Below are 13,091 nucleotides of genomic sequence, written 5' to 3' on the forward strand. Positions count from 1 at the left end.
GATATTGAAAATAAAGTGTTAAAACTTAAAACGTTTGAACAATTATGAATGGAAGTTATAATTTCCGGCAAAAGATGACGAATTTATTTTCAGATCTGTAATAAAACCGGAACGGAGTTAACGAAGTGGCTTTTTTGTTCTCTATTGGAAATCAAGGGATTCTTTTTCTCCGTTTTTCCTGTCCGCTGTGAAGTTGGATCGCGCGATAGGATGAAAAAAAGAATAAAATAAGAGAAACAGGTAACGTTTCAAAGGCCTCGGAAGTAAAAAAAAAAAAATAAATTAGGATTGCAATTTACGGAAGTTAAAAAGTAGAACGTGGATTTCCGAACACGAGTGTAGTTGTAACGCTCTGGCTGGGACATAAACTGCGGATATAAACAGACGAATAAGCTACGGTTGTAAAGAAACGACACGGATCTAGACTTAAGCGCGATGCGACAAATAAATAAATTTATAAAATTTAAAGTAAAATAAAATACTTATAAATTTTATTTATTTTTCACACAAATATTCGTTGAAATAATTTTTTATTTTTTAAAAATCTGACTCTTTAATCTTTATGTTCCGCAATTGATTATCTAATTACAATTGTTTTAATAATTATTCACAGATACAATGTAAAAAAAATTAGGAAAACGGTTGACCCTGAAGGCCATCCCTGCAACTTCCCGCTAATTCCATACTTAGGCGCTTAAAATTGCACCAATGACGTTTTTGAGCTCTTCGAGCTCAAAAATACAATTTATGGGTTATTTTGAGCTCTCCAAGCTCAAAGAGATTGTTTTCCTATGCTTTTGAGCTCTTCGAGCTCAAAAGTCTGGTAGGGATTTGATGACACTATTTTTTGAATTTTTAAACCGCAATAACTTTTGAATGAATGAACCGATTTTCACGCAGTTGGCAGCATTCGACGCAGTTTTTTAAGCCTCACAAAGAATCTCAAATTTTGAATTGATCGCGCTAGAAATTTCGGAGTTATTCCGAAAAAATACTTTTTTCGGTTTTCTGTCGTTCACGATATCTCTCGAACGAATCAACCGATTTTGACCGGACTGGTGGCGATCGACGTGGTTTTTTGGGGTTAAGAGCTGATTAGTTTTTGGAATTGAACCATCAAGCCGTTTAAAAGTTATTCCAAAAAAACCACATTTGAAAAAAATTTTTTTTTTCAGTTTTTTGAAGATTTCTCAAAATCTATTGATCTGAATCGGTCCAAATAGTTTTCAAAATCTAAGTTTGGTCAAGCCCTTTCGAATGGCACCAACCGCGATGAAATCGGTCAAGCCGTTCAAAAGTTATAAGCGGTTCACATACTTTCACACACACACACACACACATACATACATACAGACACCGTGACAACCTCGCGGGGATAGTCAGGGAAGCTTCCTGTGACCTTCAAACGTCGAGATCTGATGAAAACTCGGTTTTTGCAAAACGGGGTGAAAACAATAACTTTCCGATTTTTGAAAATCTTTGATTTTCGTAGCGGGAAGTTAAAAATGCATAAAGTACAATAAATTTCTATTGCAGTTTCCCGTGTAAAAATCATCTGATATCATGATAAGGTTCATTATGAATCTCATATTTTGACACAAATCTGAGATTCATATAAAAGCCATATTAATATTCATTTGAAATCCGTAATAAGTAAAATACTTATGTGAACGAATTTTTTTAAGTAGATTAGTAAAATTTCGACAAAATTTTTTCGTCTTAAGATAATTATTTTTTATTTTGAAAACAATTTAAATTCTCCTAAAAATTTCTTTAATTTAATTAATTTGCATTATTTCTTAGTAGCTAGTTAGTCATACAGTTAGTTTGTGTCTTTGTTTGACACATACTTTACTGGACACTGGCGCTCTCTCTCTAACACATAAAAAGACGTTATTTTAATTAATAATTAATTATCTATGCGTCTAATTAAAGAATGGCTAAGGACTTTTCGTCCCAGAATTATTTTTTTCATCAAATGCTACAATGGCGTCCGTTACTTCTGGGACACCCTGTATAGTTATCACTCAATAATTTTATATCATCATTTAAAAAGGCTAACAATATCACTATGATATGATTATGATTTTATGCAAATATGACCATCACTTTATGATGAATTCATGTTAATATCATAATGATTTCATAAGAAATTACTAGAAATTTTCTTTCTCCAACAAGAAAAATAAAAAATTTATAAGGTAAAAGACCCCATTAGTGGCACCTTTAACCCCTATTAGTGGCACTTTTTCTTTCAATGAAAAAATGTTCTACTTGGAATAAAAATTAAAAATTTTTTTGATCTAAAGGTCTTAAAGTTTATAAATAATATATTCATTATTGAAATTAATGATTTCATTAACTAAATAAGTACCAAAATCAAAGAAAATGTCAGTAATGGGGTCCTCGCCACTAATAGGGTCTTTTACCCTAATTTAGTTAAAAAAAAATTTGTTTCCATCTAAATATTTTACTTATTACGGGTATCAAATGTATATTAATATGGCTTTTATATGACTCTCATATTTGTGTCAAAATACGAGATTCATTATGATATTCATAATGAACCTCATCACGATATCAGATGATTTTTACACGGGTTTATTTGTAAAAAATTGATAAGACTGAAAAGTTTTGTACAATTATCATTACAATACAATTTTATACTTTTTAAGATATTTAAATATTATTTGTAAAAAAGTTCTCTAATGAGATTCGTAATTTTTTCTTTTACTATTAGCTATTAATCTATTTATATTGTAAAGTAAATTAACTTTTAAAATTAAATTAAATCACAAAATTGATCAAACGTTTGATCATATTAAATTGAAATTTTTAAAAAATATAAAACTTATAAAAATAATAATAATATTCTCTTGACAAAAATATGCTTAATAATAATTCTATTTCAATTTTATGAAAATTAAAGAAGAAATTAAAAGAAATGTAAATGTATGCTTTTATTAAAAATAATCATAATGTCGGACGCATTAACTTACGTAGATAGTAACTAAAAATAACCGGGCATGTAAAACAATGATGCACGTTTATATGACAGAATAAATTTTAATTAAAGACTCGCGGCTATCTGTACTACTGAATAAAAACTAGTACCTAGAAAACAAGTTTTGCTGTGGAACATTTAATTAACGTGAAAACTAATTAGAATCGATGTTTAAATTTTTAAAAGTCGGTTTTGCGGTAATGAACGCTCTAATTGTATCAAAATGGTATTTTTACTCACATGTCCGTTTAGTTTAAATTAAATGCATTGTTCATTGAAAAATGTTTTAAAAGCACGCTTCTGTGAATCAATGGGAATGTTTTCAAGATACATTATATTCATGACGTAATTAACACCGACAGGTTCATTATGAATACGATAACTCGATCTGCATATGGTAATCCACTCAGATATTGGTACACGAATGCTATTTCACGGTCCAAGTATCATTCATTCATAAACACGGATACAGGTATAGTATAGAAATTTTAATATGTTGTCAATGATAATATAAGAATTTTTTATGCTAGTTCAAATGAATTTTTAGAGAATAAAACGCGAAATGAAACCTCACACGAGTGTTATTACTATGAACTTTGTATGATGATTGAGTAAAACTTTTGAAAATTCAATGTTTTAACTCGTGTCTTGGGAAACTTTTATTAATTCAAACTTTGGTTAATTAAACTTTAGGTTTTTGAGAATCATGTTAAGGAAATTCATGTGTCTTGTAATATTAGTTTCACTGAATAGGTAGAAGATTAAAAAATAATACAAGTTGGAAAAAGTAAAATGAAGTTAGAATTTTTTCATGAAAAAAATTAGAAAAAATAAATATATTATCAAGAGAATGAGCAAAATTTTGTGACCAGTGTATTTATATGATAAAAAGGGTGTTTATGGTTAAATTTGGTGTCATTGGAAAAGTCTTGACCTGAAGTTGTGCCTTTTCAAGGTTTTATATCATTCTTACCGATAGTCAATATTATTATGATCAATTATTATGATAATTATTTAGGCTGCTTTCACAAATGCTCGATCTCTAGATACATAATTAAGAAATGACCTTGTATCTTGTGAACTGTTGATATTTTTGAAGATATAAGCTCATCCCGATGTTACACTCATCAAGACCTTTCGTTTGAGTACTTACATCAATTTTTCATATATTTATATATATTATATATATGTATATATGAAAAATATATTATAATGCATGTGAGTACTCAAATGAAAGCTCTTGATGAGTGTAACTTCGGGATGAGCTTATATCTTTAAAAATGTCAATAATTAAAAACTGACATTTTTATCTCGTCAACTAATGATATTTTTAAAGATATAAGCTCACCCCGACATTACACTCATTGAGACCTTTCATTTGAGTACCCACATCAATTTTTCATATATTTATATATATTATATATATGTATATATGAAAAATATATGAAAATGCATGTGGGTACTCAAATGAAAGCTCTTGATGAGTGTAACTTCGGGATGAGCTTATATCTTTAATAACGTCAATACTTAAAAAGGTACAGTGCAATTTAACAAAAGTCATTATTTAATAAAGCAAAGTTTTATTTATGGACTGGAACTGGTAATAATGATATAATCTTGGAAAAATAATTTTTTTACAATGAATTTTTGTGATCCATCATTGAAGAAATAACCCGCATGATACTTATGCAATACAATATTAAATATATTTGATAACAAGAGAGAAAACGACGTATTTACATATAAAAATATAATCTTATCATAAATCGATGGTACTTATAAATAAAACTTTTTCAATATTGTGTATTATATCTTAATAAATACAATTTGGTTTTATATTTATTCATTTTCTTCGTAAATATTAGTTAGTCGATTATTAATTAATTAATCAATTTATTTATTTATTTTATAAAGTTAAGTAAGCACGCCTTATGATACGTTTTCTTCACTCATCACAATCAATTGGTATCCCTCTGTTTGCTTATAAAAAAAGTTCGTTTATCAAAAACGCAGGCCTCATGATCGATTAATTTAAATAATAAAAAAATTTTTTTATTCAAGTTGAGTTGAGTTAAGATGAGGCTGATGACAGTGGAGAAGAAATTCAAAGATCGTTAATAAAATCATGTCGAACAAATTAGAGGGCTGGTGGAATTAAAAATTAGTAAGAGGCTGAGGGTAATGGCTTTGCAGTGAATGCCAATCAACCGCTAAACCTGGACCATTAGTGTGATGGCGTTAGGTTATACCGGGCTCTATAATTAAGTTGAGCCGATTTTGTGCATTGAAATGGAATCGTATTGTACAAGACCGTTGGTTACACCAGGAGCCATTTAGATTTACATTTATATTTTTTAAAAACTTTATTTTACGCTTCTTCGTTTTCGTTTTAATTTATATTTCTTCGTTCTATATATATTAGTATACCGTATTCTCAATTGCCGGGTGAATAATAATACAATAAATTATCCGGCGATAATGATCAAACTTTAGTTTCAAAGTTATCAAGGTTTCAACGAGATTTACTTTTTTTTCACCGCATTTACACTTGATTTACCTTTTCTTTCTTTCAATTTATACTTTTATAATTTTAATCCGAGATATATATATATGCAAATGTTATTGCTTTTCAAATTTTTCTCGAATCGCTTTTCTATAATCTTGATAGAAGGGTTGATATATTGCGCCTCAGAAATTAGAAGGACATGAAAAATAATTAAATTATATTGATCTCGTCAAAATTGTACATAAAATTGCATTTTTAATTCTTGATACTGTTTCTCATGTTTGAAATTCACGGGAAATGCATTCTGATTATTATTTTTCTCTCTTTATTCGCATTAGACGGCGAACCAGTGAGCTGTACGAATGCATATATTTTCCACTCTGCAATCATGACTCTTATTATTAAAATTATCAAGATTTCCATAATTAAAAATAAAACAATAAACTTTTCAACTACAATTCTCTCGAGAATTATTTATGTCAAAAATCTATGTTGAAATATAATATATGTATTAAAAATAAATGAATAAAATGGAAAACTTGGTAAAATATGAAGAAAAAAAAAATAAATTTTCAATACACGGAAAAAAAAAATAAAAAAATTACATTATAGGGTAGGAGTACCGTTTTTGGCCAGTTAACATTTGAATTAATTTATAAAAAATTATAATATTGTAACCTTATTTTTGTTAAGTTTTAAAATAGTTATATTAAAACAAATTGAGTTTGTAATGTTTTATTAATATAAATTCATTTCTATAGTTTATTTGAACAATAAATGCCCATAAACGGTACAGTGGCCACAATCGGGACTTCTACGCTATAGTGTAACGTGGCGCACCGTGATGAAAACTGGAAAAATTACAGTTTCAGATTGTAATTATTACAGATTTTATATGAATTACATTGTAGAATGTAATATTTATATTGAAAGCTCTGAAAATTAACGTTCAAAGTTTGAGTTTAGAAGAATTTTATTTTGAACTGCACTGATAGAAGAATTTCTTAGCATTTAAGAAGATTTCTTTGTATTTAAGAAATCATTTCTTAAACATCATTTCTTAGCATTTAAAAAATATTTCTTAGTATTTAAGAATTATTTCTTTGTATTTAAGAAATATTTTTTAGCATTTATATTTCTTAGTATTTAAGAAATATTTCTTAAATACTAAGAAATATTTTTTAAATACTAAGAAATGATTTCTTAAATACAAAGAAATCTTTTTTAATACTAAGAAATCCTTTTATCAGTGTGTAATTTTTCTAGTTTTTAATACGATGGGACACATTACTATTTATAATGTAATTTTTCGAGTTTTTTTTTCCGTGTAATATTAATTTTGGTTAAATTTTGAATATTTTTTATATATCTTTATTGTAATTGAAATATATATGAAATATACGTATAAAAATATAAAAAAACATTATTTCAAACTATGTAATATTTTTATGCATGTGTTTTTCATACATTTTTAATGTATTTCAATTATAGTGAAAATATATACGAAAGTTGGCCAAAAAGTTAATTATTGAAAGTATGTTTTTATACATATTTTATATATCATTTATTTTTACCTTTTTTCTTTGCAACATATATTTATGTTATAAGTTTTCTAATAATTTAATTTTTATTAATGTCTCAATTTATATTAATTTTTTTATTTTGTCTTTTTAGTTCAATTTTTGTCCGAAAATCTGTAGAGCGATAATAACTGATAACCTGACAAGACACATTTCATCTTTTTCTTTTATAAATTTAGACATGCAATTTTAAAAGCGTAGGTATTAAAGTTTAAATTTTTCGTGAGTTTTATTATCATTATAATTTAAGTAAGCTACCGAAAATGCATCAAGGTTTATGGTGAAAGAAAAGTGATTCACAGCTTCGTAAAAATTTAAGACGGTACTAGCTTTCGTTTATGAAAAATGCTTCATTCTTTATCAGATATATAGGATATATATTGGTGATAAATTATTTCACCGTGGCATCGGCGATCTGTTTTTCTTTTTACATATATTTCCCATTCTTCATCTTCTTATTCTTCTTTATCATATTTTTATTTCTTCGCATATTCTCCCCTTTTTATGACTTTTTATTCAATACACACGTCCATATAAATTTGAGTCCACGTTATTTATGCTATAGGTCTGGAACAGCACTTGCCTAGGCTAGTTTATTTATTAATTTAAATATTTTTAACCTGCAACAGAAAATTTCATTATAATTAGTTTTGTTGGTATTTATTTTATTACTAATGAAGATAATTAAAAAAAAATTATCCAATTTTTTTTAAACCACAACAGAAATTTTAATAATTTCGACATCACGGTGCAACTGATAACTAAAGTTATTATTATAATTATGAATACGCTTTATGTTCACAGTGAATTTAAATAAAAATAAAAATAGAGCGATTAAAAAAAGTAAATTTTATTGTAAAAAAAACGTGGGATGTTTTTTAAAATATTTTTATAGTAATTCTATTTTTGTAAATCCTTATCAATACAATATTTATAGCAACTAGCAACTTTACAGTCAATATGTAACTGCCGTGACTTGTGAATTATAAATAAATAAAATTTTGCTTTATTAAATATTGACTTTTGTTAAATTGCACTGTACTTTTTTAGCTTTTATTTGAGTACTCACTTGCATTTTGATATATATATATATTTATATATATTAATTTATAATATATATATATATAATATATATATATATATATATATATATATATATATATATATATATATATATATATATATATATATATATAATATATATTTATATATATTTCACATATAATGTATATAAATATATAAAATATATGAAAAATTGATGTAGGTACTTAAATGAAAGCTCTTGAAGAGAGTAATATCGGAATGAGCTTATATCTTTGAAAATGTTAATATTTCACGAGATACAAGGCCATGTTAAATTGCACTGTACTTTCTTAACTATTGGCATTTTTAAAGATATAAGCTCGTCCCGATGTTACACTCATCAAAAGCTTTCATTTGAGTACCCACATGAATTTTTTATATATTTTATATATTTCACAAATATCAGAAATATCATACATATAAAATATATGAAAAATTGATGTGGGTACTCAAATGAAAGCTCTTGAAGAGTGTAACATCGGGATGAGCTTATATTTTTTAAAATGTCAGTATTTTAGAAGATACAAGGTCGTTTCTTAATTATGTTAAATTGCACTGTACTTTCTTAACTATTGACATTTTTAAAGATATAAGCTCATCCTGATGTTACACTCATCAAGAGCTTTCATTTGAGTATCCACATGCATTTTGATATATTTTTCATACATACATATATATAATATATATAAATATATTAAAAATTGATGTGGGTACTCAAATGAAAGGTCTCGATGAGTGTAACATCAGGATGAGCTTATATCTTTAAAAATATCAACAGTTCACAAGATACAAGGTCATTTCTTAATTACGTATCTAGTGATAGAGTATTTTCGAATGCAGCCTAAATAATTATCATAATAAATTGACTATCGGTAAGAATGATATGAAACCTTGAAAAGGCACAAATTCAAGTCAAGACTTTTGCAATGACACTATATTTCATATAAAAAACCGATTTTATTATATGATTATCCTAAACACAAAATTTTTCTTATTCTCTTAATAATATAGATTAATATCAAACCATCCCATACATTTTTACAAAAAAAAAAAATGATTTTGTTCTTAATCACTTTTATTGAAAATCACTGGAAATAATATTTTACTTTTTAATAGACTTGCCAATTAAGCTTTTTAAGCTCTAATTAATTTTATTAATTAATTACATGTCAAAAAGTCGAGCGTTATGTTTACGTCTATGTATCCAGCAGGTGTAAATTGTTCAGAGGAGCGTTATTTACCGGGATAATATTGGGATAATGGTTTTGCGAGGGGAGTAGTATTCACACCGCGAATCCCCGTGGACGTAAAAGGACTCTGATCAGTACACGTCGAATGCGTGATCCACTGGACAGGACGGAATAGGATGAGAAGTAACGAGTGGAAACAGTGCGGTATTCGGTTCCTCATTGGAGCTTAGTTGGCAATGCTCGCTGTTTGTTATCGTACTCGCTCATTGTTTAGTGTGTGAATAGGCAAAGGTTAGTATGTTATGCGACAACGTCCTATACTACTCTCTTCTAAAGGGAGGCAACTCGCGGTGGTGATTCGGGACTGCTGAAAATTTAACTGAAAATTTGTTGTGCTACATGCGGTACGTAACTATACAATACAATACAATACAATACTATACTGTACTATACTATATATCAGTAGAATAAACGAGTGGGTGCGATGTGAAAACAGAATTGAAATAAATATGCATCGGCGCGTCATAAAAATACGGAAATACTGTCAGTGGTTTTGCGAACGCGCTGTAATAGATATTTAAATTTAGCGGTTTGTAAAATAACCGAGTGGATTTCGTTTTGTTAAGGTTGCTTCTATTATTTGATATACATTTATAATTAATATTGTATTTTAATTTTAATTTAGCAGATATGGAGTGAGCAAATAGCTACTGGGTTTTTAATAATTGTATAATAATTAGAGTCGGGATTTTTGTTTTAATTTTAAAACAACAGTTAGTAATTACACGGAAAAAAGTAAACTGTAATAAATAACAGTCGATTTATAATAAGTAATGATAAACTGCTAAAAATTATCATTTCAAACAGTAAAATCGTGATTTTACTATTCACTATATAATATTTACCATTTAAACGTTACAATTTACTCTTTACATGGAAGAAAATACTATTTCAAACAGTAATATTCGCTATGTAAATGCCTAAAATGTTAAAGTATAATAATTAAGAATTTAGACTTTGATATTTATCATTTCGTACCTAAAAATGATCCTATGATATGTAAAAAGTATAAAATAAAGTTAGTAAATTTCTAATACAGACAATATCAATATTTACAAAGTAAAATGGTAAATTTTAAACGCAACGCTAAAAATCAAACTGTAATCATTGACTTGCCTGGAATGGTAAAATGTATATTTTAAAAGTATAATTTTTACTGTTTCAAATGTTAAATTCTCCCAAAGTGAGACCTCCTTCTTTTTCATCTGAGTTCCCCTTCTCCTCATAATATGGACTATATATTGAAATGGCAATTTTTACTGTTTGAAACTGTAATTTTTTAAGATGAAAGAGTCGTTGTTTACTATAGTGACAGCTACTAATCACTTATATTCAATATTAAGTTATAAATTGTGGCTTTTATACTTCTACATTAAGTTCTGTAATATTTATATTTTTGCCACCCCAATGTCCGCTTTACTGTTTGAAACTATAAAAATTAACCGGAATCCGAGTGAATATTACAGTTTACTTTTTTCCGTGTAAGGGTGTCAAATTTTTTAATATTACGGCGGAAATACTGGTCGTATAAAAATTTTTCAAATAAAAATTACTCAAAATTGAATTGAAAAAAATGTCTTATAATTTTTTCCTAAGACTAATAAGAAAGCTGCAATTTCAAAATTGAGTTTTTATAATTAACAAAAAATAAATAAAAATTTTATAAATAACAATACTAATAATGTTTATCAATAATTTAGCGATGTGAATTCATTAATAGGAATGCTGATCGGTATACCTGCTATTCGAAATGCGGCTCTACTTTATCCGCATTCCTGAAGAGTATCTTTTTTTCAATTCACCTCTGCTGTTTGATCGAGAGTATGCTCGGAAAATTGGTACTCACTGGAATTAATGACCTGTGTGTTTGTTCAATCAATATTGATTTGGTAGGTTTAATTAGTTGACGGATAATGGTACGGAGAATTTAATTCGTTTAATAAAGATATCGAAATTACCAGATCTGTTTCTATGGAGGAATGATACTCTGTATAATTATTAAGTTTTTACATAAACTAATGTTTATTCCACATTCTAGTGTGTTAAATCAACATATATGAGAATATGAAACTCTACAAACTAGAGCGTAATATTTTACACAAAAATTTTTACGTTTTACACAATGACGAAAAATTTTTTATTGTATAAAGTTGAAAAATTTTTTCACATTACGAAAGGTTAACTAACAATTATAGCTTGGTAAAAGTTTCAGGAGTTATTTTTACATTACTAGAAATTTGAATAGCGCGCTACGCGCGAGCCTCACTTTTAACCAACAAGGAATCAGGTCCCATTTTTTTTGCGAGTTTCGACTATTGTCTAACTTCACACTCTCATGTATTTTTATTATAAGGATAAAAAATATTAATTTAGCATGTAAAAAACTGATTCTTCTATCAATATGTTCTAAAAATTTAAAGGAAAGTAACAGAAATGTTTTATAAAATAATTAGCTATAAATATGGACATTTTATACACGCTTTTTATTAGCTTCATCTGTATGTTTGTATGTTTCTATGTTTGTAACCGACTCCTTTGGACTTTATTTTGACCTACTTCATTAACTTTTCAGTTTGGTTTTCTATAGAAGCGTGTTTTTCGTTTTTCAAACTATTGTTATTTCTATACTTTATTCAAAAATTGAAGATAAATACACTGATAGAAGGGTTTGTTTATAGTTAAAAAGATTTGTTAATATTTAAGAAATCATTTATTAGAAGCCATTTGTTAGTCCTTAACAATTATTTCTTAGTATTTAAAAAGATTTATTAATATTTACTAAATCAATATCAGATTTATTAAATACAAACAAATCATTTTAAATACTAAGAAATATTTGTTTAATACTAAAAAGTGGTCTGTAATAAATAATTTGTTAACTATTAACAAATATTATTTAATACAAATAAATCCTTCTATCAGTGAAATTAAGGATGTAACTATCATTTTTTTAAAAATATATTAAAAAAAAAATGATAAAGTTACATCCTTAATTTCATTATTAAAAAAAATATTAATAAACATAAAATCCCGTGTTTTGTTTCTAAAATGAAATAATCCAATATTATTCTTGGACACGTTAAGCTTCATAATCCTCTACGATGATGATATATACGGAGAAAAAAGTATTGCTATTATAGTGATCCAGTGGATCGTAAACGTAGTATTGTGATTAGCTCAAAATAGTATCGTCATTTTCACGATATTATAACCTGATATACTCTATACTTCGGATTCTTATATGAACTTTCCATGGTATAGTGAATATGTCAAAACGTATTGCGATCATAAAGAAACGTTTCCTTACTACGGCGAAACGGATCGTGATTATCACGATCCACGAAGCCTTCAGCGCCGCCACGCATAACCAAGTCTGAAACTCTTACGAGTAGATTTGTTTACAATTTTGGTGATGAAATAGTGATAATTACATAAATTAGTTAATTAATATCAACGGCGATATGGATGATTGGGTTATTGATAAATTACTCGAGAGGAACCTTGAAAAACTTGTGTCGATTTTTGAAGGCTATAGTAAAGAAATAAATCTTCCTATGTTAACTGTGTTAATGTCGTGTCCGTGGTTATTGTATATAATTCTACTGCGTTGATAAGAAGAAACAATGTACATTATATATTGTATTAAATAAATAAAATTCTTGTTTTCA

General features: G+C 27.2%; 1 protein-coding gene across 1 annotated transcript in view; it reads right to left on the bottom strand.

The window, feature by feature from the left end:
• Nucleotides 1-6,970: 6,970 nt before the first annotated feature.
• Nucleotides 6,971-13,091, bottom strand: part of LOC123260215 — a 195,097-nt gene continuing 188,976 nt past the window's right edge. The window contains exon 9 of the mRNA XM_044721231.1: nt 6,971-7,710. The gene's annotated coding sequence lies outside the window, so the exon portion shown is untranslated. The remainder of the gene's footprint in view (nt 7,711-13,091) is intronic.

Source organism: Cotesia glomerata, linkage group LG2, assembly GCF_020080835.1.
Source record: "Cotesia glomerata isolate CgM1 linkage group LG2, MPM_Cglom_v2.3, whole genome shotgun sequence".
Taxonomy (NCBI): Eukaryota; Metazoa; Arthropoda; class Insecta; order Hymenoptera; family Braconidae; genus Cotesia; species Cotesia glomerata.